The 22,060-nt window shown below is 47.4% G+C and overlaps 1 protein-coding gene and 1 long non-coding RNA gene across 3 annotated transcripts in view; one reads left to right on the top strand and one right to left on the bottom strand.

The window, feature by feature from the left end:
* BCAR3 (BCAR3 adaptor protein, NSP family member) overlaps window positions 1-22,060 on the top strand; it is a 155,526-nt gene that overhangs the window by 3,300 nt on the left and 130,166 nt on the right. The window contains exon 1 of one of the 2 annotated variants that reach the window (XM_077905482.1): window positions 17,282-17,441. The exons of the other annotated variant lie outside the window; for it this stretch is intronic. The gene's annotated coding sequence lies outside the window, so the exon portion shown is untranslated. Of the gene's footprint in view, window positions 1-17,281; window positions 17,442-22,060 lie in introns of those variants that run through there. 2 annotated transcript variants of the gene reach the window in all.
* Window positions 7,673-9,800, bottom strand: LOC144318472 (uncharacterized). The gene is made up of 3 exons (XR_013384382.1): window positions 9,769-9,800; window positions 9,506-9,686; window positions 7,673-7,882 (listed from the first exon to the last, which is right to left on the bottom strand). It is a non-coding gene; the product is annotated as an uncharacterized LOC144318472 (long non-coding RNA).

The raw sequence follows: 22,060 nt of genomic DNA, 5'->3' as shown, positions 1-22,060 counted from the left end.
CCTGAGATCTTGCCTGGGAGCTTAAAGATGTGCCCAGAGCCTCCTATGGCGGCTGCCTCTTTGTTCCTTGGGCAGTGACCTTTATTGACATAATCTCAAACCCCGCCCCCCAGCCTCTTGAATCCCCCATTCTTTCCCTCTTTCTGGTTGGAGTGAAGGATTTTACTCTCAGGGGCCTAATCCTGTCGCTCTCTCGTGTGTGACTAATTCTCCTCCTCCCCCTCGGCTCCTGGCAAAGACGAAGAGGCCTATTTGCCAGACTAGGGGGTCTGCGCCCCTTGTCGGCAATCAAAGCACAGACACATTCCTCTGGGTGATTTCCTGCCCTGAAAATCCAACCCTGGAACACAGGCCTCCTCTGTTCCCTCCTGGTCACCAGGCACTGGGACCCGAACTTGGGGAGGGGGTGGTGGTGGTAGGATTTATGATATAGAAAGTAGTAAGTCACCCTTCCAATCTGCCAGTGTCTAGTGTGAAAGCAAGTTGTATTGTTGTTCAGACAATATGACTCCCTGGAAAAGAAATAGTGTCCCCCTGAGAGCCGAATGGTTCTCCGGTGGCCACCCATGGCGGAGGCTGCGTGAAGGTAACCCAGCAAAGGATGGAGGCTTCCTATCCTCAAAGCACCCCACACACCCCAGCGAGTCGGCTTCAGCTGCCTGATTTCTGAAGTTAAAAAGCACATAATTATGGTATTGTTTGGCTGCCAAGAATTCTGGGTTAATCTCAGTTTTATTTTGACTGCTACCTAAAATAGCTTGTCCCCGAGGACAGCAGCAAAGGCCAGGAGGCCAGAAAAAAGAAAGGCAGGCCCGAGATCTAAGCTGGCCCTCATTTGGGGTCCCAAACTAGGGTGGCTCATGAGTCCATGGGATCAGGCCCTTGGAGCCAAGGTCACCCCGTACCCCCATCCACTAGAGAGCTTTTCCTTCAACACACTGGCCTAGGGCTGTCCTCTCCCTCACGGAAACAGCAGTCACAGCCAGTCCCCAGCGCGTTCTCTGTTCCCGCACACATTTGGGGTAGTCCCTGAAAGGGCTTAGAGTTCTGCTTCTGTGATCCAAGGAAAACAGGACAAATACTAAGAGCTGACATCCGGAGCGCTCGTTACCCGGCAGACTCGGGTCTAAGTGCTCCCCTATGCAGGAACTCCTTCCATCCCCATAAATCCTTGTGGTGGGTCCTTTTGCTATCTTCTAACACGCTCAGACCCACACAGCTGGTAGGTGGTAGAGGCGGTACTGGTACCCAAGGAATCCTTGTTCCAAGGACGGCCCCCTCCCTGCTTTACCACGCTCCATTCTCAGAAGCTGAGTGATCACTGGACTCAAAAGTTCGGAAAGAACAGCTGCTGTTGGGGGAGAGATGCATTCAGTTCCTCGGTGGAGGCCACCAGAAGAACGGGCCCAGTGAGTGGGGTTTCTCCTTCTCAGAGCACATAGGGAAGCTTCGCCTTAGGTATTCTCCATCACCCTCAGATCAACACTTACTGAGGGACCACTTTGTTCTGAAGGTCTCTGACCCACTGGGCTGTAGATTTCTACCCAAATCTCAGTGCTGTTAAAAGGAGAATCACAATAGGAGGCCATGTGTGCCCTTATAGAGGAATGCTTCCTGTGTGTAGTCAAGGAGGGCTCCTCAGGGGAGGGGACTTTTAGGATTCTGAGCCAAAGGCCCTGGGCTCCAGTCTGAAGGGCATGGCCGGAACTGAGTAACCACCCCCCTTCCCCTCATGCTGGCCCCCACTGTACTGACTTCAGAGGAGCCTCCTCTACCCTTCCTTCCTGCCCCACCTACATGCCTATGAAATTTTTCCAGCCTGAGGCATCTTTGAACTTCTAAGGCTTCCCAAGCTGCCAGTCCAGCTACTGCCAGGGGCTGCTATCTGTGTACGCTAACCACGGCTTAGCATGGCCTCCGCCAGCAGCGCCCATGGAGTTGGCTCAGGCTCTTCACAGCTGCTCAGCACCCTGATGCAGGCATGTGGCAGGGCGGGCAGGCACCCCAAGAGTCCAGGGGCAGGCACAGAGCACTTGGGTTCATTTTTTTTCTTCTCCTAAGTAAGAAAAGGCTCCCAGGACCAGTGATGTGGCATCAAGTAGGGGTGTGTTTCTTTTGTTCCTCAGAATGTTCTCTTTCTACCTTGTCTTGCTGTTGTTCATTTCTTTTAATATAAGTGATTCTGAGTTCCTCTCATTGGAAAACAAAAGCAGAAACAACCAAAGGCAGGTAGAAGTTTTATGATCTTTGCCTATGAGTGGCAGAAGCAACTCCCTCAGTGACTTTGGTTCTCTATCAGGCACTGTGGCCGAGGGAGGGGACCGGGGGCCTAAAGGCACTGCCCTCCAGGGAAGGCAGGCATGGTTGAAGGGGGTTCATTATGAATAACAGAAGACACTCCTTTTACCCCACCACTCAGAAATCCCAAAGGTTCGAAAAGCTCTGTACCAGGATGAAGGATGAAGGCCAAGTATATATTTCTTATTATAACACAGTATCACAGGAGATCTTTCCTCCCAGGGGGACAAGGGCTCACAGATAAAGAGATGTAGCTTTTTTTTTTTTTTTTAAGATTTTATTTATTCATTCATGAGAGAGAGAGAGAGAGAGAGAGAGGCAGAGACATAGGCAGAGGGAGAAGCAGGAGCTCAGTGTGGGACTCAATCTTGGGACCCTGGGATCGCAACCTGAGCCAAAGGCAGATGCTCATGCAGATGCTCAAACACAGCCACCCAGGTGCCCCAAGATGTGGCTTTTATACATAAGCTGACTATCACAGTGCCTGGTATCTAGTGGGCTTACCAAAACAAGAAGAGCTGTTATCATTATTTAGTATTTGGGGAATGAATGAGTCATTTGAAGGGTGGAGTGAATGGCAGAGGGTGTGGGTAGATGAGAGAGAAAAGATAGTGAGGGAGGCAGCCTCCAGTGATCCCACCCCTGGTATTCCCCTTGGGTAGCCCTCTCCTCTGTTGTTCCACAGTTGATCTGTGTGGACCAATAGAATACAGCCTTGCTGCAAGTGGGCCTACGGAGGCTCACGTGGTGAAGAGCTGAAGCCTCCAGCCAAGAGCCATTAAAGAACCAAAGGTTTGCCAGCTGCCACATGAGTGAGCTTGGAAGCAAGCCTTCCCACCCCAGTCAAACCTTCCCATGTCTGCAGCCCCTGCCAACATCTTGACCCCAACCTTATGGGAGACCTTGAGCCAGAACCACCCAGCTGAGCCCCTTCCCAGCTGTGACCTTCAGAAACCATACAAAATAATAAAAGTTTGTTTTAAGCTGCTATGTTTTATTGTGACTTGTTGCACAGTAATAGAGAATTAATACAGGCAGTGTGGTGGAAGCTACTGGTGCCCCTTGGCCTATCTGCAGAGTACCCTCAGCTTTGGTCATCTCCCTTAAATGCTGTATTGATTAGCTGTTGCTACATAGCAGACCGCCCCCAATTTAGCAGTATAAAGTAACAACAGCTCTTTAGTTTATGGTTGTGAGCTCAGCAACTTAGGGTGAGTGGTCCTTCTGGGCTAGGCTGGGCTGGGCTCAATAGGGCATGTGTCCGTAGTGAGCTGGCAAGTTGACTGGGGGCTGGTTGACCCGAAAGTGCTGAGCTAGGTGATTCATCTCTGCTCCCTGTGGTCTCTCAGCCTTTAGCAACCTAGTGTGGTCTCATTCACACGGTGGCAGCACGGTTCGAACTGTGTAGAGCAGATGCTGTAAGGTCTTTGGGGACCTAGGCCAAGAGTTCTCACGACTCTGCAAGCTTTGTATGCTATTATTTGCCGAAAGGCAAGTCTAAATTCGAGTAGAGAAGTAGAATCCACCTCTTGATGGAAAGAGCTGCAAGGCACGGCAGACGTTTTTATGATCTGTCCAGACCCTCTGTAGTTTCTACCTCAAGCACCTGCACCTCCCTGCCTGGGTGTTCTTTGGTCTTGAGAGTGTATTCAGCCCTTAAATGAGGCTGATGAGAAGGGCCACAGAGGCAACGCTCTCAGGTCAACCTACAACCGTGAGAAAGGAAGCTGGTGAACAAATCTCCCAGGATCCTTGCCCTGGTCATAGAATTCTAAGGTGTGTCTACCCAGTCTCTCAGAGGGACCCTGGGGATTGAACCCATAGTATCCCAAGCAGTCAACATCTCCTCATGCACCCCTTATCAGCACCCCTTCCTTCCTTGTCTCTCATGCCCCCACCACCTTCCCAGGCTTTGGGGATGGCTTCCCTGTAGCAATCGCATACTTGAACCCACACCCTTATGGAAGGGCCTGCCTCTGGGAGATCCTACTCTACGATGGGTAGGCAGGAGTTAGATCACCCCTGGTGTCACAGGCTACCCTAACAAATTCGAACTTACTCTGTGAACTAATACCATTTCACTGACTACCCCCGCCCTCCAGACCAGTGCTCTTAAGTTAGTTCTACATTGTTTCAAGCTCTGGGTGTAAAACTATGTAGAACTTTAAAAAAACCTTTCCTCATTTATCTTTGAGTAAGTAATATACACACGTTCAAAATTAGAAAACCACAAAAGGTCAAATCTATTTTTATAGCCATTTTCATTACCAAAGGAGCATGTAAATGGCTATTGTTTCCAGAGTGTTTTAAGCCAGGGTAGGGTCTGACTCCTGGCCCTTCCCCCTCCAGCAGCCTGAAAGGGGGTGGGGGGGGGCTCTTTCTACATCCCCCTGCCTGCAGACTTCTGCTTAAAGTAAAGCAGTTGTCCAGCTGCAGAAGGATGCTGACATTCTGGGCCCAAAGGAAACGGGGCAGTGTTGGCAGACGTCAACATCCTTGGCGGATGCCATCTTTCCTTCCTCAGGACAGATAATTGTCAGTTGACCAAGCTCTACCCAAATGCATTCATGTTTGCTCCTTGTTCTTTTTTTTTTTTATTTTTTTGCTCCTTGTTCTGACAGAAATTTTAAAAGTGCACCACTAAGGCCGAGCCTGCAGCTTTTATCTGCTAGCTGGGGAGGGGAAGAGATAGTGATTCCTGACACCCCAGGTCTTTCAATGTCTCCCAAAGAGCTTCCATCTGTCCACAATGTGGGAGAAGTACAATCCAGTTAATTGCCCTGATTCGACCAAACCATCGCATTTATTTAAATCAATCAAGCCGGGTAATAGTTTTTGAGTGTCTGCTGTGGGCCAGCTCTGGCCTCAGCCCTCTGAGGTATTTAAGTCACAGTGAGCCAGCTCAGGCCCTCAGGGAGGACTGGTGAGGCGGCAGGTCTGCTGGCTCTGAAACCAAGCAGGTGTTTGGAGAACACAGCAGGCCCCAGCCCCCACCAGCTGAGGAGATCTTGGGCAACTTGGCTTCTCTCCAGAGCCTCCATTTCCTCACCTTTAAAATGATCCCCCTGTTGCACCGGGGTCCGTGGAAATCCCAAAGATAGTGCTTTGTTTCCTTCCCTTTTCCCTTGAGGAACTTAGAACCTAGCCAAGAAAAGAAGACACAGGTGAAAGGATAAGCTATCTCTGAGAGATCATCAACAGTTCAAAATAAAACAAAGAGAAAAGAAAATAAAGGAAAAGAAGTCAAGAGAGATACACACAGGGGTGATGAATTGACAAAGGTATTAGTCTGCAAGGGCGGCCTTGACAGTGTACCTCAGACTGGGTGGCTTCAACAACGGAAATGAACTTTTCTCACGGTTCTGGAGACTGGGAATCCAAGAGTAGAGCATCAGCAGGGTTGGTTTCGTCTGAGGTCTCTCTTCTTGGTTTGTACGTGGCTGTCTTCTCCCTGTGTCTGTATCTTTATTTTTCCCACTTACAAGGACACCAGTCATACTGGGTGAAGGCTCACTTGTATGGCTTCATTTTACCTTAATTAAATCTTTAAAGGCCTTATCTCCATGGGGCGCCTGGGTGGCTCCAGTCAGTTAAGCATCTGCCTTTGGCTCAGGTCATGATTCCAGGGTCCTGGGATAGAGTCCCGCATCGGGCTCCCTGCCCAGTGGGAAGTCTGCTTCTCCCTCTGTCCTTACCCCTGCTTGTGCTCACTCTCCATCTAGTAAATAAACAAGATCTTTTAAAAAAAAAAGATTTTAAAATGTATTTTAGAGAGATAGAGCATGTAAAGGGGCAGAGGGGCAGAGGGGAGGGAGGAAGGAGAATATCAAGCAGACTCCCCACTGAGCATGGAGCCTAATGCAGAATTTGATCTCAGGACCCTGCGGTCTTTTTTTTTTTTTTTTAAAGATTTTATTTATTTATTTGAGAGACAGAAGAGAGATCACAGAAGGAGAGGGAGACGCAGACTCCCCACGGAGTGCAGAGCCTGCCATGGGGCTTAATCCCAGGACCCTGAGACCATGACCTGAGCCAAAGGCAGATGCTTAACTGACTAAGTCACCCAGTACCCTTCATACTTTTATGAACTTCTATCACATCTAATTTTGACTTTTGCTTTTACAGACCAGAATGTGTTCTTGAAAAAAGCCTTTTTTTAATACGAAAGCCACCCATTCTGCCTTTTTATCATCTCTATATAATCGACTCAGGGTGCCTTTTATAAGGTCCGGTGACAAAAACTGTATAGAATATATATTCCTTTTTTTTTTTTTTTAAGATTTTATATATTTACTTGAGAGAAAGAGAGCAAGCTAGAGAGAGCACTAGCAGGGAGCAGGGGCAGAAGGAGAGGGAAAAGCAGGCTCTCCGCTGAGCAGGAAGCCTGACCCAGGGCTGATCGCAGGACCCTGGGATTATGAACTGAGCCGAAGGCAGCTGCTTAATGGACTGAGCCACCCAGGCACCCCTATTCTTTTATTTATTTATTTATTTATTTATTTATTTATTTATTTAACCACTCATTCAACAAATACTAATTGCATGCCTACTATGTGCCAGCCACTGCAATTCTGTATTGGGTTAAGACTGAATATAACTACAAACCAGAAATGGCTTCTTGTTCTTCCCTTCCTGATGCTCTCTCCTGCTCAACTTCTAGAGCAAACATTATGTTTGCTGTTATAAGCTGATCTGTGTTCCCCTCAAATTCAGGTATCAATGTTCTAATTCTCAGGACCTCAGAATGTGACTATATTTGGAGACAAGGCCTTTTTCTTTTAAGATTTTATTTATTTATTAGAGAGAGAGCAAGCATGAGCAGGGGTAAGAACAGGAAGAAGCAGACACCCCTCTGGGCAGGGATCCCAGGACTCTGGGATCATGACCTGAGCTGAAAAAAAAACAAGTTCATAAAACTATGAAAGTCATGGATGTGACTATTATAATCTTGAAATCTTCACCAAATATTGTGTTATTAGAAGTAGATGAGGTTTTAGGATACACGCACAAAAAGAAAGAAAAGAAAAAACAAGGTCCTATTTGTGACTAGTACACTTAGAGAATTTTTTATTCCTTAAGACACTAGAAACTGAACATATAATCAAGTAGGGAGGGAGTCCATGAATTCATGGGAGATTGACCTCAGCACCAGTTGCTTCAGATTCCTTTGGGATTTTTGACTCCCGTTGGAGACAGACTGCTGGTTGGGTGGATCATGAATCTAACCAAGTATCACATTTCTGTGGTTATATATTCCTTCAGGGAACATTTAATAGCACCCACTATGTGCCAGGCAGTGCTCTAGGGAGTGAGGATATTGCAGTCAATATGTCCTTGCCCTCGAGGGCTTCCACTCTAGAGGGAAAAGCAGGTATGTGAAAAGATAAATTGCAGTTTATTGAGGTCTCATAATAAAACTACAATTAAAATGCTTTATAGGGGATCTCTGGTTGGCTCAGCGGTTTGGCGCCTGCCTTTGGCCCAGGGTGCAATCTTGGAGTCCCGGGATCGAGTCCCGCGTCGGGCTCCCGGCATGGAGCCTGCTTCTCCCTCCTCCTGTGTCTCTGCCTCTCTCTCTCTATGTCTATCATAAATAAATAAAAATAAATAAATCGTTAATAAAATAAAATGCTTTATAACCCCAAAATTCTGTGATAATAAATAGACAATCTGTTCATTAAAGGGACTTGACAGTATTGATAGATAGATAGATAGATAGATAGATAGATAGATAGATAGATAGATAGATAAGATACCTGGTAGGAGATACTAAGAGCAGGAACACAATGCTATATGTCCTTTGGGTTACTGGCATAAAACCTACTTATTTTTGAAACTAAAAAGAATTTGAATCTGTAAGTTATTTGTCTTTCTCTTTTTTTATCCCCCTTCCCCACCTGTACTTTATTTTTCTTTTTAGATTTTCACTTATTTGAGAGAGAGAGAATGCATGTATGCACATGCACAAGAGTGGATGAGCAGGGGGTAGAGGAAGAGGAGAGAGAGAGAATCCCTATAGCCGACTCTGCACTGAGCACTGAGCATGACCCGAGGTTTGATCCCACAACCTTGAGATCATGACCCAAGCCGAGACCAAGAATCAGGCACCCAGATGCGCAACCAACTGACCCACCCAGGTGCCACCCCCACCTGCATTTTAGAACTTTCTGTAAGTCAGAAAATGTTTGTGGGTGGATAGAAGGATAGTTAGATGAATAAATGAATAAAAGAATGAATTTTTTGCTTCTAGAAGCTGGGCAGATTCTCCCAATAGAAATTTGTTCATCATTGAAGCCTCATGATGATCAAATTCATCAAGCAACCATTTCTGAGGTCTCTGTGTGTACAAGTCCTAGAAGCTGTTTTGATTCAATACAAAAAGTGGCGTTTTGGGTTTCTGAGACCATTGCTTATGAGTTTTTAAATCTGCATTTCCAGAAATTCTATAGAGTGGAAAGCTCTATGGGATTGTAAATTGTAAGCCAAAGGTCATACTGATTTTAGCAGCAATACATTGAAGAAAGAAATCTTACTTCAGTGATTTCTCACTGGAATGAGTACATTTTAGTCTGCATGTTGCTCAGGAAGGCTGTCCCCCTGGAAAACCTCAACATAATTCCAAAGCCTGGCATTCTTGATGACCTCACCAGGAATTGGTGATTAGGAGGCCAAGGTCCAGGAAAGAATCTTGGACCAGGAATCTGGACATTATTAAATGATTTTTCCTTATGAGAAGCTTAGTGTTAGGTAAATATTCATGAGAAAATAGCTCTGCAGCTTCCTCAAGTTGCTTTTCTCCCCATGTACCCTTCCCCACCTCCACTTCCCATCCTCCCTCCAGTAGAAACTGCACAAAGATGAGACCATAGAGTTGTGTTGCCCAATAGCCATGTGTAGCTATTTAAATTAATTAAAATTCGATGAAATTTTTTTTTAATTTTTATTTATTTATGATAGTCACAGAGAGAGAGAGAGAGAGAGAGAGAGGCAGAGACACAGGCAGAGGGAGAAGCAGGCTCCATGCACAGGGAGCCTGACGTGGGATTCGATCCCGGGTCTCCAGGATCGCGCCCTGGGCCAAAGGCAGGCGCTAAACCGCTGCGCCACCCAGGGATCCCAAAATTCGATGAAATTTAAAATGCAATTTGTCAGTCATCCTGACCACATATCAAAAGTACTCAGAAAGCCACATGTGTCTAGTACCTACCATGATGGACAGTGCAGAGGACATTTCCATCATTACAGAAAGGGCAAGAACATGCTTGCCCTAAGGAAAAAAGGAAAGTGAGCTGCTGAGGGGGAAGGAAGTCACTTTGGAGAACTTCTAGACCAGCCATACAGAGAGGAGAAGGAACGTTCTAGCAGGAAGTTGCCTTTGGATGCTCAGCCTGGCAATAAGAGTATAAAGTGAGGGCAGGGGTATAAGCTTTGAGGCAAGAACCCAGCTTTAATCCTGGCCCCACTACTTACCAAGTGTGTGGCTGTGAGCGAGTTAGGTGAATTCTCTGAGTCTCACTCTCCTCGTCCGGGAAATGGTGGTGTCATAATAGTTCTTATGCCATTAGGTCTGATGTAAGAATTAACAAGACAGTGTCAAGTGCTAAGCATGCTGCCTGACATATGGAAAAAAGGTAAAAAATGTAAAGGGTGGGGGTAAGAAGGGAGAAAAAGGTGCAAAGAAAGAAAGGGGAGAACATGAGAAGACAGCCAACCTGGGAAGAAGAAATATGTAGAGGATTATTTTTTAAAGATTTTATTTATTTATTCATGAGACACACACACACAGAGAGAGAGAGAGAGAGAGAGAGAGGGAGAAGTAGGCCCCATGCAGGGAGCCAGATATGGGACTCGATCCTGGAACTCCAGGATGATGTCCTGAGCCGAAGGCAGATGCTCAACCGCTGAGCCACCCAGGTGTCCCTATGTAGAGGATTTTTAAACAAACCTAAGCAGTGAGCACTTTTATGGTGACTGGAGGGCAAACAGAAGGACAGGGCAACAGAAGGCAACTGGGCTCCAGACCCCTGAGGGGCACAAGATGAAGACCCTCTGGCTCCAGGATGACAGCAGCTTGGCCTGGTGGTGGCAAAAATCACCTGTGATAGATGGTTGTCCTGCCCATCTGTGGTGCAGGGATTGCACTGCTGGTCAAGGAGTTGCTAATATATGGATGCCAGTGATTGTGCTCAAGGGACCTGGGCATGTGCAACAGATGTGGCCTTGCTGGGCCAGGCTAGAGAGACAGGGCCAGGGCAGAGGGGCCTGGGGTTGAGGTGATGTGGGGCATCAGGGTAAAGGGAAGGGGGTGACATTTATGCAGTACCTGCCTCTGTGTTGAGCACCCACACCTTCAATTGCACTGGAACCATGCAGTGGTTCTGAGGAAGGCATCCACATTTTGTGGAAGAAGAAACTGAGGCAGGGTGAAGGATTTGCCAAAGTCACACAGCTGCTAAATGACAGATTCAGGACCCAAGCCTGCACAGACCTCCTGTGGAAACCTTTAGGCTCTGGGGAAGGCAAAATGATGGTGATGTGCAGGGAGAGTTTGTTTTTTTTTAAAGATTTTATTTACCCATTTATTCATGATAGACATAGAGAGAGAGGAGGGAGAAGCAGGCTCCATGCCGGGAGCCCGACACGGGGCTCAATCCCAGGATTTCAGGATTCCAGGATTCCAGGATTGCACCCTGGGCCAAAGGCAGGCGCTAAACCGCTGAGCCACCCAGGGATCCTCCTGCAGGGAGAGTTTGAAAGGAGTTGGCACTACATTTATTCATCACTACTGAAGCCCAATGCCCCGTCAGTGTTGTGGGGTCACAAACATGAATGAGATAGGTGCCCTGTCTTCACGGTGCTGCACAATGGCGAGGGAGACAAGCCAAAGGCAAAATAAAGACAACTAAAGATAAAACATCCAAACTCATTCATTTAAGAAATACTGTTTTTATCAAGTACCTTCAATGTGCCAGGCACTGCACTAGGCTCTGGGGATACTGTGGTGTGCTGTCATAAACTATTTATAAAAATGGCTATATTTCCTCCTTCCCATTCTTCATGGCTCTTTGTGGTGTGACTTTGCAGCTCCTCCCCCTAAGAGTTTGTGTCTGTTTCTCCACCTTTTGAACATGGGCTGGCCTTGTGACTTGTCTTGGCCAATAGGAAGGGATAGAAGTCCAAATCAAAGACTTGCACCCCTCATTCCTACTCTTGAATTCCTACCGCTGCCATGCAAAGATGCCCTGCCTAGCCTGCTGAATAATGAGAGACACAGGGCCCATTCACTTTCATGGTTCCAGCCAATGGCCAGCCACCCGCCAGGCAGATGAATGAGGCCATCCTAGGCCCATCAGCCCCGGCTAACCCAATACCTGATGCCAGACACCTGAGAACTAATACATTGGCTGCTTTTTTAAGCCACCGAGTGCTTCATCAGTTTGTTTCATGGCAAAAGCTAACTGATGTATGAGCAAAAGTTCTCAAGATGCTTATGGTCAAAGAGGGGAGACAAACTTTAATTAAAAAATCCTACAAAAATATGTTAAGGGAAAGGAAGTGATAATGAAGTCAGCCTCCCCAGTAGCCCCCAGGCCCCCCACACACTGATATTCACACCACGTGTGGTCTTCTCTCACACTGCGCCAGGTTTGCCTGCTTGACCGGTAAGGTACGCCAGAAGGAATGATGGATCCTTTCTGAGATCAGGTTACAAAAGACTGCAGCTTATGTTTGGGGCTCCTTCCCTCTCTTTCTGATAATTAATTCTGGGAGAAGCCAGCTTGCAGGCCCTAAGGATAATGAGGCAGCCCATGTGAAGGCCATGTGACAAGGAACTCAGGTTTCCACCAATAGTCCAGGAGATACTGAGGCCTACAGACCACCAAGTAAGTGAGCTGGGAAGAGGATCCTCTGGCTCCAGGAGACAGAAACCCAGGCTAACAGCTCGAATGTAACCTCTTGAGAGACCCTGACCCGGAACCATCCTGCTAAGCTGCTCCCAGATTCCTGACCCAAAGAAACTATGAGATAGCAAATTTGTGTTATTTTAAGCTGGCAGGTTTGGGAATAATTTGTTACATAGCAACAGTTAAGTAACAAAAGGAGTTAATAGATAAAGGAGGGGAAAGAGGTGGAATGTTCCAGATAGAGGGACCAGCATGACCTAAGTTCCTATGGTAGGAGGAAATATAGCACATTTGAGAAACTGAAGGAAGACCAGTGTTGCAAGGGTTCAGAGAGCGAGCGTGGCATTGTGGGTCTTACTAAGAAATCAAATGATTAGAGGACCAGCCCTGGAGGCTCTAAGGAAGCCCAGGTTCTTAGATTAGTGGGAAGAAGGTAGCAACCCAGTCCTAAGGAATATTGTCCTGCTGTGGCCTTCGCCATGAATTGTAGCTATTAGAATTGGAAAATCCCTTTAGAGCTTGTCCTCAGTGGGGGCGGTTCCTCATCTCGCTGTGACACCTGTCCGGGGTCCCTGGAGGCCAGCGATGGCTGGAGATGATGCGGGCAGCAGAGTGGGGAGAGAGCGGGAAAAGGGTGTGAAAGAGAACAGTGGCAGGGAGGGCGAGGAGCCCGCGAAGGAAGAGGGGAGGTGCTAAAGAGAGAGAAGTGCAGTGTCGCTGGTGGGAGGAGGAAGAGGGAGTGGGAGGTGGGGGGCCACAGAGGAGCCTAGGAAGTCTACAGGATGGCACTTAGCCAGGGGGAGACCTAACCAGCGAGTAGGAGGCTCTTAAGAGACACTGCTGTCTGGAAAACCTGAAAAACTCAGGAATCTGTGAGTAGTGTCCAAGGACAGAAACAGACACTTGGATGAAACAGAGAGGTGGAAGTAGGACAGGAATGGGACTCGGGGACAGCTAGTGCTGCTGTGGAAAGCAGCCTCCGCTCAGGGATTTGAACTCCCCATGTGACCTGCAGAAGGGACCCTAATAGCCATCCTTTAGGCAAGAGTGCGGAGATTCAAAGTCTGAGTGCTGGAGATGTGATTGCACACACTCAGGCGTGCGCGCGCACACACACACACACACACACCGGCAGAGCTCAGTGGGCCCTTCAGTCTCGGCAGGAGTTCTCTGATTAGCCCTGCTAGGGTACGTTTTCTCAGAATTAGTGACTTTGGGTTTTGGTTCTCCGTACTCAAAAGTACCTCTGGAGAGGCCAAGACGTGACAGATACCTGCACCAGCAGGGGGAAGGCTTCTCCTGCCCCAGCTATGCAGGCACAGCATAGCTACGCTTGCCTGGTTTCCCAGACTGACCCCTCCAGCAGGGGCAAAGACAGAAACGAGGGCTCAGGTGCAGGAGGGAGGCCACCTCTCGAGTCTCATCATCCACCCTTTTACCCCCTGTCCCACCAGGAATGGATTTATACTGCTTTGAAAGTACTGGGGCACCTAGATTTTTATTTCATTCCCTTGTGTATTTGGTCAAGCAAGCCTAAACTTTTTTGAGTAGCAAAAAGGGGTCAAAAAGTATGTGTTCTCCAAAACACTTTTGCAAAGGGAAAGCAGACAACAGAGCATTGAGTATATCTATTCATTTTGTGCATTGATTATAGAAAGTTAACATTTTTCTTATTTTAAAAAATATATATATTTGACATAGAGATGTGAGAGAATTATGTAATGTTCCATCAGGGTAGCAGATTCCATAGAGATTATGTGATAGGAGCAAAACTCTGGTCCTTACAGAGAAGGGTTGCCTTGATCAGATAAAGAATTTTTTTCCTCCAGTCGAAACTCCACAAATGAGAAATAGAATTGAAAAACACAACAGCTTTTGTATCTAAACTGACTTCTTGGGACTCCTGGGTGGCTCAGTAATTGAGTGTCTGCCTTCAACTCATGGTGTGATCCCAGGGTCCTGGGCTCGAGTCCTGCATCGGGCTCCCCAAAGAGAATCTCCTTCTCCCTCTGCCTATGTCTCTGCTTCTCTCTCTGTGTCTTGTGAATAAATAAATAAAATCTTAAAAAAAAAATAAACTGACTTCTTTTTTCTCTTTCTGTATCTAGTGTGGGATATATTCCCCTCCCTCCTTCTTGCCATTCCCTTTTTTTTTTTTTAAGATTGATTGATTTCAGAGAGCAAGACGATGAGTAGAGGAAGGGGCAAAGGGAGAGGGAGAGAGAATCTCAAGCAGACTCCCTACTGGACATGGAGCTGGACATGGGGCTCGACACAGGACTCGATTCCAGGATCCCAGGATCATGACCTGAGCCGAAATCAAGAATCAGCTGCTCAACCGACTGAGCCACCCAGGCGCCCCGCTTCTTGCAGTTCTAAGGGAGAATTGAGAGGAGGGCTGCCTTTGAGCACTCAGTGCTATCGATGCTAATCTGATGCCAGTAGTTGAAGACATCCTTGTCAGGGTGGCCTAGGCTAAGAGAGGGCTCTGTGTTCCAGGGACCCTTACAAACACCTGCACACAGCACAGCCCCGCTCCACTGAAGCACACAGGACCTATCTGAAAACAAAGTGTGTGTCAGAATGTCAGTGCTTGCTCAGAACCACTTCTCGGGACAGATTCATTGGCTTCTCTTTCCCTTGAGTGTGCTTTGAACGGACTGCAGACTGGGAGGATGGGAAAGAAGGGGAAAGAAATGAGGCTGTAAATCAGTGTAGCCTCTCCGACTCTCGGGCTCAGAGAGCAAGTGAAGGGACGAAAGAGACACCCCCCTCCCCAGGAAGGCCTGCTGTTATCACATGCACCAAGCAGTTGCCCATGGACACCCCCATGTTCCTTTCTTCTCTGTGGCTTTGAACCAAATGCTCTTGGAAGGGAAAAAACGCTGACTTCAGCTGGGTCCCCCAGCCCTCCCTTCTTGAAACACAATTAGGACTTTTTTCAGGTTATTGTGGCATGACTAGTGATTCTTTGCATTGCCGTCTTCAAATGTGCGATCAATTCTCCTCCTGATACAAAATCTGTGACCCCTGTTATAAGCCTGAAGCTTAGAAGTCGATCCTCAAAACATGAACAGAGAGCACCTGGGTATTCTAATCACTCTTGGTTCTTGCTGATAAAATGGCCTGCGGACCTCGGTCTGCCCATGCACTGAGCCCTGCGCTGGGAGGGGCCACAGCAACCCCAGGACCCCATTGGTTCTTTGGGAACAAAGGATTATTGGAATGATCCTTCCCATGCGGAGTGATTTGTCTGTAGGTGAGGAATATGAGACCTTACTGGTGGTAACATTTGGAAAGCCAGAAGGGAGAACTGAAACCAGTATCTGTAAGTCCAACGTTTCATTCAGCCAGCTGATTTCAGAATTTGCAACTAGTATGTTGTACTCCTTTCAAAGCTCTTCGCATCTTTTACGGGTAGCAGGATGCCAAGGAGAGAATTTATGGTCTAAAAATATGGAGATGAATAAGATCCTAACAACTTGCAAAGGAGCTGCGGTTGGATTTGGGAAGAGGGCATATGAAACTATTAGCGTTAACAAAACACCAGGCCAAGCCAGATGAGGCACCTTGCAAGTGAGGTTAAAGTAGTTTGGGGGCTCACCCTAGTGCTTGCTCTCTGACACACTGAGGGTTCCATTTCATGTCCGCCTCGTCCATCAGATATGTATGGAGGTTTATTGTTTTGTAAGATCCTGGAGCAGAGTGAGAAGTGGTTTGGTGACAGAGTAGAAAGCCTGCTCATTACCGAAGGTCATGGTTCAGGAGGTGGTTCTTGACTCAGTCTTTTCTCCATTTGAGTCCTACACAACTGAGCAGTAAAAGGAGATGCTTATCTCCTTCCTTTATTTTAGCAGCCTGAAGTTCCATTTCCTTCTTGAAACCTCTGACTCAATGGTGGGAGGAACGCTCGCCCTGCCCCATCCTGTCTATGCATGCAACTGGCGTGACGCCCCCTGGCTCATCACCTTGCAAAGCACTCTCAGTTCACTGCTTTTACACATGGGTCATTTGCTTTTTGTTGTTTTACATATGTAGGTCACCTGTGGCCTCGGTAAGATTTAAATCTGGCTGTGTTGGTATGAATTAGCTGTTGACTATTTCCAGAAGCAAAACAGCATGTCATAGCCACATATGCGTATAATATTATTTTTTCTTTTTGATGATAACATTTGACTAACCATTGAAGTATGTGGCAGTGGTCATCTCTCAGCATCAGATCTGAATGATTTAGGCTCAAGACTGTTAGAAATAATATCATCACCATCATCATCGTTGTTATTTCAAAGAATGATCATTTAATTTGGATTATGCATATCTACATTTAAATAATTGTTACTGTACTTCATTATTGAGTAATTTGTATTGTTTTCTTATGGTTTTTTATTACCAAAGTAACACACAGAACACAGAAATTTTGGAGGACTGGAAAAATTCTTTCAGTGTATATTAATACATTTTTCAATGTATATAGATTTATTTTTTATTTTGTTATGCTGTAGTTTGCTTTGGAGCTTATTGTTTCACAGAGGAATAGATCATGAATGTATTTCCATATCGCTACTCTTCTATAATTGAGATTTTAGTGGCTGTGCAGTATTCCATTATATGAATTTTATATAACCAGGTGCCCACCATTGGACATTTATCAGACACTGTTAGAAGCACTTACTATGAACCAGCATAGCTCTAAACTCATTTAACCCTCATGATGACCCTATGAATTGTTACTATCATCCCCATTTTAGATGAGGAACCTGAGGCGCAGAGAGGTTAAATTAATTTGTCCAAGGTTGCACCACTTTGTAAGTGGTGGCACCAGATTGAAACACAATTTAGCCCCACATCTGTGCCTCTAATCACCATACTTTGCTTGCCTCTCTTTCTGTCTACTGAAAAGCAAAGACCTTTCTCCACCTAGAAGGAAGGTTTGATTTACAGAAGACTGCTTTATAAAAAAGGGAACCACTATCCTGTGAGTCACTATTATTGAGAATTAAGTTGTCAGCTGTTCAGACAACAGACAAAGAAGCATCTGAGTGGAATGGGCAGCGTTAGCTCTGTAGCCCGGAAGGCAAGCCCGGGAGAGGCCACAGACCCAGGTACAACCAGCCTGAGACCCATGTAGCTCAACCTGCGGCAGAACCAGCCTTGTCTGAGCTCCGGTAACTTCCTCACACTGAACCCAGAAGGCCTTTGCTGTGCATTCACCCACAGGAGCAGCGACATCTGCTCGAGGTAGGAAATGGCCAGCTGGCTGCTCTCAGCCCTGGAGCTCAGGGCAGTGCTGAGCCAGCGGAAGTGACCGGGGCTGTGGAATGGTGTTGATCCAGCCCACCAAGTGGCTTCTGGGGCAGTGCCTGGAGCTTTAGGAGAGTCCTTTGACTAACCCCCAGAGGCTCCAGGGGGTCATTTCCTAGGTAATTCTGGGTCCTTATTCATCATATCCTTGAGTCTGTGCTTTGGATGTGGCCACTTCCTTTCTTGTCCTTTCTGTTCTGTAATGATAACATGATGTCATAGCTAGTGATGCTGATCGTTCTGTTTTACTTATTTAGTTCTCCTGGTAGCACTTTGGGGTAGCCCAACAGCCAACAATAATTATCCTCATTTTTAAGGATGGAGCCAGGAAGCCACACAGAAGTTAGATCACCTGACATAAGGGAGAGGGTGTCAGGGCAGGGAACCCTGACTTGAACCTGCCCCCCCAGAACAGGCCACCACTCTCTGGGCTTCAGAAGGTGGCTGTGGCTAGAAAGGGACACACTAGGTGTGCCAGTTCCCTTAGTCCCATCACCTCTGAGAGGAAAAGATCTGAGGAAACAATGGGAATTTGGTAAGGGGGAATGTAAAGGCTTGAGGCGGTTACTAGTTGCATTTTAAGGGAGCCTAGGTGGCTCCGTGGGTTGAGCATCCAACTCTTGGCTTCGTCTCAGGTCGTGATCTCAGGGTCATGAGACTGAGCCCCGAGTTAGCCTATGTGCTCAGCGAGGAGTCTGCTTGTCCCTCTCCCTATTGTCTGCCCCTCCCCATCTACCCATCTCTCCCAAATAAATAAAATCTTAAAAAAAAAAAAAAGGTTGCATTTTATATAGGCACCTTAGGCAATTGCTTATAGGAGCTTGGAGGTTTATATGAAATAACATCCATGCATCTTTCCCTGGGAGGTCTGTCAGTTTGCCTTTATTTCCTCTTTTACAGGAGAACCTGGAACACACAGACACCACATCCAAAGTCAGTGTCACAGGGTAAATAGGCCTGGGGAGCCATGATTATCACTGCAGTCCTAATACCTGCCCCTCTAAAGTTTTTGTTTTTTTTTAATTTTTTTTTAAATTTTTATTTATTTATGATAGTCACAGAGAGAGAGAGAGAGGCAGAGACATATACCTGCCCCTCTAAATACTGAAAAGATCATTAAAAGATCAGGTGCTTAAATTCTATATAGTCTGTGAGCTTCTCCACACATACATCCCACACCCTGAGTTCCCACTGGAGTCAAGATTCTGCCCCCTTCTCCTAGCTGTGGAAACAACCCAGGCTGGAGCCAGAACCAACTTCCCAGCTCAGGAAGATCATTGGCTTAATCTGATGACAATTTAAAAGCTATATAGAAAAGGTGCTTTATCATGGAGTTAGGTAAGATTGGCAAAAACTGGCTTTCCTGTCCTCAGTGATTTGGGGGGGGGTGTCTATTGAGTTTTGGAGGTTTTTTTGTTTTTGTTTTTGTTTTTTTTTAGTTTTGGAGGTTTTTTAAGAAAAGAAAAGCTGTATTGTTTTGGCTGCCAAAGTCTTTGAAGATAAACCGTGAAAAATAAAAGTGCAACATCTGATTGCACTCTAGGGCTTTAGAATTTTTTTAATTTTACTTATTTATTCATGAGAGACACACAGAAAGAGAGAGGCAGAGACACAGGCAGAGGGAGAAGCGGGTTCCATGCAGGGAGCCCGACGTGGGACTCGATCCCATGACCCCCAGATCACACCCTGGGCTGGAGGCGGCGCTGAACCGCTGAGCCACCCAGGGATCCCCCCCACCTCCAGTCTTGATGAAGTGCTCTGGAGCTGTCCCGGCGCCTGCAGCCAAGGGACCGGGCACCTTGCTGTCCTCACTATACAGGGCCTGGACCGGAACCCAGGGCTCCCTGGACTTCCTGCAGGACCTGGTTGCCACGGTAGCCACTTCCATTGCTCAAAGCCAGGTGCCAGGTGTGGGAAGTAGGACAGATGCCAGGCAAAGCTGGCCACGAACCTCCCCTGCCCCTGGCTCTAGCTGATAAGTTGGGGTAAGAGAGGAGACAGCCAGGCTGCAGTTGCTTTTGAGACTTTTCTGGGCCATATACTTGGATTTCTTGTCAACCTTCTCCCTCCCTACGTGAATACCCACGCCCCCCAACCAATCACACCCCCCGCCACCTGAACACACATTTTCTCCCCATAACACTCAACAGGATTCGTGGGCTGTTTGAAGGAAATATAGTGGGCATGTGGCTTCAGGGGGGGGACTGTCACAGAGATGTGGATATGCACAGGGGGTAGGAGTGGTGGTGGGATGTCTACAAGGGCTCGTGTGTTGGCCCCAAGACCTTCCAATACAAGAATGTCTCTCCTAAAGTTTCAGGTGGGATGGGTCAATGCCTTTACAGGAGGGTTAGGTTTCTTCTGTGGAAATGCGGTGTGTCCAAACTACCCCATCCCGAACCACCAGTCTGTGTGGCCTGAGCTCTTTGCTACATTCACCCAGCCCCTTCTCAGGGCCAGATCCCACCCTGCCCCTGGGGCGGTCTTGGGTACCCTCAGAGGAGAAGGTGGCTATTGGGCACCAGGGACCCAGGTGACCCTGGTGACCCTGGCTCAGGGTCCCAGGCAGTGGCTCTTCTTCCTCAGATACTCATTGCCTAAATGGTGGGTGAGTCACTAGGAGAATGTTGGGCCCCAGGGCAATGCTCTGTATCCTTTGGGATTACACCAAAGGTAGAGGTAAATTCGTCTTGGGAAAGAGGCCCTGGGGGTGAGGCTAGAAAGTGTGCATGAGGGTTGGGAAGGAGGCACCAGGTCAAACAAGCCCCTGAGGTCCTGCCCAACCTGCTCTCTACCCGGAGACCAAGTCATTTTTGTCTCAGTGGCTTTATGTTATTCTGCTTTTGATAAATGTTCGTTAATGTTGTTAATGAAAATTATATGCCTTTGTGAAGAAATGTCCCATGCTAGGAATCTGTAGGGCTTTTCTCATTGCCCAGCTGACCTGACACCTGTGGGTTGTTTGCCAGGACGGGCCCTGAACTCGTGGCCATGCGGCTGCCCAGCTTTCAGGGCTCTCCCTCTCCCCCCAAAGGCACATTTTGGGTCAGATGTGGGGCCTCAGATCCTCTAAAGAAGGCTCAAAAAGGGGACCAGTGATAGTGGAGAACACGCCCCATGAGCTCATTTCAAGCCAAGTGAAGGATCTCACAATGACAGTCGTGTGTCTGATGGTGACTCAGGTCATGCATGTGCCAGGCCCTGTGCTCAGTGCTTTGCTAAAGTTACTGTTTCTAATTCTCAAGGGCCAGTCCAAGAGGTGGGTACTCCTGTTATCCCCATTTGACAGTGTGGAACCTGAGGACCAGAGAGTGTGGAGCAGTTTGCGGGAAGTCACCCAGCCTCAAGCCAGGTTTGACTCTGAAGTTCTGAGCTTTTAACCCCCACTGCATCTGCCTCCTGCTCGACAAATGTCCACTGCAGCCCCCCTCCCTGCTCCACGCTGGGGGCTGAGGGACCCCAGATGTCTGGGCAGCCCCCGCCTCCAACCCTGCTTCCTTTCCCTTTATATTAAAGCCTTAAGAGTCAAAATCCCCTCCACTGATGTAGTGTTTCTTCCTGTAGTGAATCTGCTGAAAGAAAGATGGCTCCTGGCTGTGTCCATGTGTTCTCCACAGGAGAATTCTGTAGGGGACAGATTATCAAAATATTTGCTGGCCTTGCTGGGTGTGCTTAGAATTGTTGCCAAGCACTGCTGGGTGTGTGACATGGGAGGTGCTACTGTTCCTCTTGCTTCTGTTTGTATCTGTCTGCTGAGGGGAAATGGGAAGAACCTAATGGAAGTCCTGTTTAGCTTTCTATGAGCCCAGCAGGGGTGCTCAAGTACAGTACAGATGTCAGACAAATAAATAGGTATTTAAGAATTCTCTAGTTGGGAGCATCAGGTGAGATCTGAAATCTGATCTGAGTGAAGTGCAATTAGCACACTCCTGGAGTCTCGAGTGTGCCAAACCCCCAGGGTGTGACATGAGCCCTGGGTCCCAGCCAGGAGATCCAACCTGGCTCTGCCCTTGAGGTGACAGGAGGGGCAGTGAGGAGAGATGACCTTTGAGAGGCAGGGCTGCATCTAGGATCCAGGCTGTGTGAGTTTGATTGCAAGTCTCCTTCCTAAGAGCTGCGAGACTCTGGGCAACTTCTGTCACCTGTCTGGGTCTCAGTTTCCCCATTCATACTGCGTGCGTGTGTGCGTATGTGTGTGTGTGTGTGTGTGTGTGTGTGTTAAATGGGTCTCTGTGTAATATCCCTGGAAAGGTCCTTGGCTCTTATATAAAAAGCACTCAGTAAACATCGCTATTTTTGTTAGCAGCCCCTTCCTGCTCACATTTTATCAACTAAACTGTGGGTCTTGGCAGTTATTCCCTAAGAGCTGATGCTTTGGTTGAGTGGTGGGTTGAGGAGCTGGCTGGATGGAAAGAAGGCTCTCCCTTGCTGGCTCATATTCCATCAGCTCATGAGTTCCTCTACCCATCTCTCCTGCCCCTCTCAAGGTGCAGCTTTCTTTCTTTTTTTTTTTTTTTAAGATTTTATTTATTTATTCATGAGAGACACACACACAC

The sequence above is a fragment of the Canis aureus genome, chromosome 8 (genome assembly GCF_053574225.1).
Source record: "Canis aureus isolate CA01 chromosome 8, VMU_Caureus_v.1.0, whole genome shotgun sequence".
Lineage (NCBI taxonomy): Eukaryota > Metazoa > Chordata > Mammalia > Carnivora > Canidae > Canis > Canis aureus.
The sequence above is the reverse complement of the archived record's forward strand: the minus strand, read 5'-3'. Positions and strand labels throughout refer to the sequence as shown.